The following is a 6,000-nucleotide window of genomic DNA, read 5'->3' as shown; positions in this document are numbered from 1 at the left end:
CATACTAATGCGACGTCGGAGGCGCACACAATAGGCTGGAAACCTGCAGCAACGCGTGCATTTTCTTCCCATCGTGTTTATTTTTGTAAACTGCAACAGCACCAACTTTGCGCAGCGGTGGAACGTGCGTTGTGGACAGAAGGTTCTCACTGCAGTGTGTTTGATGTCTCTCTCCCTCTCCTTCTCTCTCTCTCTCTCTGGACCCTGGAGACATTCCTCATGCATAATCGCTGTGTGTCTTTCTGATCTGCCTCTATCTGCTGCTGGTGGAGGTTAATGCACAGAGCTGCACACACAGAAACACACAATTAGAGGCAAGCAAAAACACAGCAATCTATTTCCCCACAAATAGCAGCAAATAAAGCAAACAGAGGCAGAGAGGAGGTTTCATAATGTTTATTGATGTGATATAAGAAGCGGTACAGCTCGCCGGGCTTCTCCCACAGCCTCACATATGTCATTTAGCACTGTGCTGTGCCAAACAACTCAATTGAATATGGTGTTTTAAACACAGTTACACTGAGCTCAGCTTAATAAAACCATCTACTCCCGTAATTCATCATCCTTTACCAAACATTAAGCCGGGAAATCAAGAGAAGGGATGTGATTGGAGGGAGGGACGCTCCTGTACAACTCAGTATGCTGGTGAGGACTCTCTAACTGTAGAGCAGAGGGGGCAAAGGGGTCATGAGGTGTGTGTGTGTGTGTGTGTGGGGCTATGTGTTAGTGTTTGAGTGTGTGTCTGTGTGTGTGAGACGGCAGCATCACCAGTCCTCCAGGGCTCAGCAGGCTAATTAATAATGAATCCCAGAGAGTCTGTGTTTGAAATGCAGATGTGCAACTGCCGACTCCGCCTGCTCCTTCAGAGGGACCTGTGTGTGTGTGTGTGTGTGTGTGTGTGTGTGTGTGTGTGCGTGCGTGGATGTGGGGGTTTGTGGGCCACAGGGGAAAGTATGTTGGTTGGTTGTTCAGCTGTGGCAGGAGAGAGCTCGCCGATATATACAAAATGAAATTCACCCGGGTCGTCCGTTGAACGTCGACCACATTTGATTTTTTATTTATTTTATTTTTTTCTGAAGTCCTCACAAGTCTGCCCTCTCTCCCTCCAAAGTCCAGAGTCCTTTCTCTTCTTCGTTGGTGCCAGCGGAGGCCTCAACTCCAAACTCTTGTCTGCTCTCAGCTCAGAAGAGGAGGAGAAGAAGGAGGATGTGGACGAGGAGCTGAAGAGGGGCTGAAGAGCATATATTACATCTCTATAGACGCTCTGCTCTTCTTCACTGCTCTGTTGTAGTGTGTAGGTGTTTGTTGGTGTGCGTGTGTGTGTGTGTGTGTGTGTGTGTGTGTGTTTTTGAGTGAGCAGTTTGAAGTTTAACAGATGGTAATGTTATGTAGATTTTTACCAACCTTGGCTCCTTCACTAACCCGGGGACAATACTAGCCTCTTCTGCAAACAGCACCTGTAGCACACACGCACGCACACACACACACATTGAATAATCTCTCTGACAAACATTTGCTTTGTTTGAGCGAAGGCAAGAGGGACAAACAGGTTCAATTTTGCTCAGGTGTTTCAAATTCTTGCAGATAATAAAAAAAATAATATTGCAACAATTTCTTTTGTGCAGGTGAATGTTTGTTCTCGGAGACATTTCCACCAGCTGGAAGACTCCCTGACCCCAGGCCTGTGTGTTGTTTTGACTGAATTCATTTTCTAATTAACTCCAAACCAAAAAATAATTTTACGCTGGGGTTTGCATCATAGTTGGAATACTAATATCCAAAACCTAAGACATTTAATTGAAGCTTCACATTGCACTTGGTGTCTTCCAGTCGTTCCAGGAAATTAAATGATTTGTATTTGGAAGGAACTTCAAAATAAATTCAAAACAACTCTATCTGATTAAAATAAATAAATAAATCAGGGTGTTTAACGTTTATCTTCACTGTCAGCCAATAAAATGCTCATATTCATATTTCCATATATTATATTTATATTCAACCCCTCCGGATCTGTGAAGTTTGCTGCTGTTGCTGTGTTTTTTACAGTTTTTTTTTGTTTGTACATGAGTGAACAAACACTGAATCATAGTGCAGTGTTATAATAAAAATAAAATAAAGAAGACATGATGCCATTTTAAGAAGCACTGCTGCATCCATGAAGTCTACATGCGTCACACAAGTTCACGTTTATTTTCATCACGTTTTATCCTTGAATTAAAAATAAATAAATAAATAAATCATGTGACCTGATCTGATCACCGGAATGAGGCAAAGCTTTGTTAATCTTATCTCGTATTAATTGTTTCTCTTCGGCGGTGATAATAAATGAGAAGAATCCATAATTAAAAAAGAAAAATAAGAAATGGTTTGAAAAGGTGGAATTATATCACAACACTGCGGTTTGAACAGCCTTAAAAAACACACGAATTCACCTTGAATTAATCCACATGGCGCATGCTGTGATTAAACATTAATTCAATGTGAATTATGTTTTAAATGAGTTTTTTTTCTCTGCGTAAATTCGTGGAAAGACGCAAATCCGTGCTCTAAAAAAAACAGCCCAACAGGACACAGATGTTCATTTTCTCTATGTAGATTCACTAAAATTCACTTTTGGAAAAAAATATAAAACATTCAGTTGTAAAAAAATAAATAAATGACTTTCACATAAAGCCACATATAACCTCTTAACACCAGAGTCTCACGCTGCAGACCAAACAAACGCACCGGGCCTCATGCATTATGAATGTACATTTACACCGTGTGCTCTCATGGGATGACTTTTAGCTTCCTATACATTCACTCATTGGTGTGTCCAATGTATTTCCTCCTCCTCAGCCCTGCTGGACACACACACACACACACACACACACTGAGGTGAGGTTGACTGACAGATGGACATGCAGGACAGTCTTGTATTTATCACAAACGGAGCTCAAGCAGACGTTTTTTTTTTTTTTTTGTTTCAAGTTGGTGATGAAAACAAACGACGTGTCACCGACATGATGTGAGATTAGTTTCGGGGTTTGTTTTTGAAGGGTCGCGTTGTTTAAACACGGTGTCACTGTCCTTTTTATTAGCGACGTCACGGGTTAATGGGAATATCGATTTTACTGTCTGGGAGGCTGTGAAGTGTGTGAAGCAGGATGGTCAGGATGGAGAAGACAGCTTCAGCACTGAGGTGACACCAAGCCTTTTGGATTAGGATGAACAAATCTAATCTCTTTAGCAAAAAAAAAAAAAAGTTAAACAGTGGTGAGTTTCTCATTATTAATTCAAATAAAAGCTTGTTTTCCTCTTTTTAATGCTTCAAAACAAACACGGGATGAATTATCTATCTCAAATATTAATAATAAGACAGATTGAAATGTTTCAGTTGTAAAAATCTTTAAGTTGAAGTCATGTCTGGCACGCAGGAGCAGAGATTTTAGGCATCATGGGGAAAGTTTTCAAAGGTCATGACACTAAGTGACAGGTCCCGCCCTGAGGCCCGAGGCTGTCTCAATAGCAGACTAAAGCTGATTTATCCAGCCTATGGGCTGCAGCACTGAACTGTGGAGGAGAGCGTTTAAGGCAAAAAGGAAACCAATCCTAATGGAATAAATATATATAAAAAATAATATTATTAAAAATGTATCAGAGAAAAATCCAAAACCACACATTTACTCTGAGCTGCACTTTTAGATTTTCACGCGTAAAAACGAACTCCATTAACATTTTTTAGAAAGAAAGACAGACAGAAAGCACACATGCCTGCAAAAAACACCGGCACAACTATATTACTATTGAATTATACAGACATAAAACATATTTAAAAAGTTAAAATATTTAGTGAAAGACTCACACATCAAACCTCCATGAGAAAATTATATATATTTGTCCTCCTAAACTCAGCATGAGCACAAATGTTTGGTAAAAGCCCTCATGACAGCATGTTACAAACCTGCCGCCAACACGCAGCCTGATTAAATTCAATCCAGCTTTTTTTTTTCTCTTTCTAAATCAGAATAACAATTAATCCAACGTCATAATTACTAACGTGACTAAATGTTTTGTATGCAAATTAAAGCGTAAAGTTAAAGGCCAGAAGAAAAGAGTTCCATGGAGGAAAGAGAGCAATACTTATTTTATAAAAATACATTTATATTTATATAAACTACTGGAGGAATGTTTTTATGTACTCCACTGCATACAGCAAATCATGTGAGTCAGGGACATAATCAGCAAAAGATACTCAAACAAACACCAACAAGCAGCTAAACAAACATGACAAACAGCCATAAAGTGACATTTTATAAAGACAAAATAAAATAAAAAAATATATATGACTCATTAGTTTGTGTTATTTAGAAGTAATGTGCACCTCGACAGAAACAGAGAGAGAGAGAGAGAGAGAGAGAGAGAGAGAGAGAGAGGGAGAGAGAGAGAGAGCCTGCAGTGCTGCATGGTGTAAGTGTAGCAGGGCTGGCTCGGGTTATCTGTGAATGGGCTCTTTATTGGAGGCGCGGAGCGGGGATTTGCCTTTTATTCGCCTCGCTATGGAAACGCGCTCGACGGCAGAAAAATGTTGATGTGAATAAAAGGAATCAGCACAAGGAGCGTTTCTAGAGAAGCATCTGTTACACTTAGAAACTTAGACTATCGAGAGCAATACAACCCCCCTCTCCAAACTCCTCTCTTGTCTGTTTTAATGCTACCCAAACCCTCCCCCCCACCCAAAAAAAAAAAAAAAAATACAGACTTTATTTTTTTTTAGACAAAAAAATATTTTATTTTTTATTTTTTTTAAAAAGAAATCTCAGTGTGGAACGTTGTTCTTTAAATGGAGAACTCATCCCCTTAAATCAATTCGCTTTGGTGCGTCATTTATGACACGCAGGAGAAACGCAGGAATTGTGAAATATCACTGCTACCATTGTAAGAAATTCACTATTTTTTTTCTGCATAATTGCGTCCCATAACGACTCCAAATGAAGCAATCCAGTCCTTAGCAAAAACTAGGCCACTAGAACAACCCTGCCATTCACATCAAATATTCAGCCACTTTGGATGAAAATTTCAAAGAGTAAACTCCATGAAGAATTTAAACGCAACACTGGAATTACAACAACAACAACAAACTCATGTGCTGAATTATTTCCCCCCTCCATCTACAGGCTTGCATGCTACGACAACATGAGGCCAGAGAGCGTCCTGTCATCACCCTTCCTTCACTACCGCTGTCTGTCATTCCTCCGTCTTACCGAGGCCTTGTCCACCACCCTCCAGCGGCCCTGTCCACACATCCAACCCCGCGGTCAGCTCACCTGCTCCGGCCTCCTTCCTCCTTCCTCCTCTCCTGAGTGTATGTGTCTCCACAAGCAGCTCCTCGGCTCAGCGCTCTTTAATGACTTTCTGGTGGCTGCAGCCTTCTTTTATTTCTCCTAAATGTATGAAAATGTATGCAAATTTAAATCAAGCTTAAACCTGGGAGCTCGAGCAATATATTTAATGGAATTTCAAACCAATAAGTAGACCGGGACGCAGTCTTCTAATGGCAAATATAATTACGCAGCCAAGTTAGCTCTCAGATATGCAGATAGATCTTTTTCATCCCGGTGAGGACCTGATGAGATTCTTAAAGACTTGTAAGTGTGTGAGGTGTGTTGTGTGAGGACACATTTACTTCTCGGAGAAAATGTGAAAATGATTTAGTTTTAGGCTGTAAACATGTCCGTGACTCGCTGTGTGGGAGCAAAGAGTTTAGCTGTCAGAGCAATGTGACATTTTTAATACCTTATGCAAATTATTTTAAATACTAAATTGCACTTATAGGCTCATGACATGCGTTATTTTTGTCTGACCAAAGTGGATTTGGATAATGGATGCCCTGTGCGTAAATCACTTTTACGCACAACATTATCGGTAGAAGCTCGTTCTGTAAACACCTGAGGAAGTATTCTCTAAAAGTTAATAATTAGCAGTGAGAGCTGCTCTTGGTTTGATTGTATCCCTTTAAAT

Source organism: Larimichthys crocea, chromosome I, assembly GCF_000972845.2.
Source record: "Larimichthys crocea isolate SSNF chromosome I, L_crocea_2.0, whole genome shotgun sequence".
NCBI lineage: Eukaryota > Metazoa > Chordata > Actinopteri > Sciaenidae > Larimichthys > Larimichthys crocea.
This window is presented reverse-complemented; position numbering follows the sequence as displayed.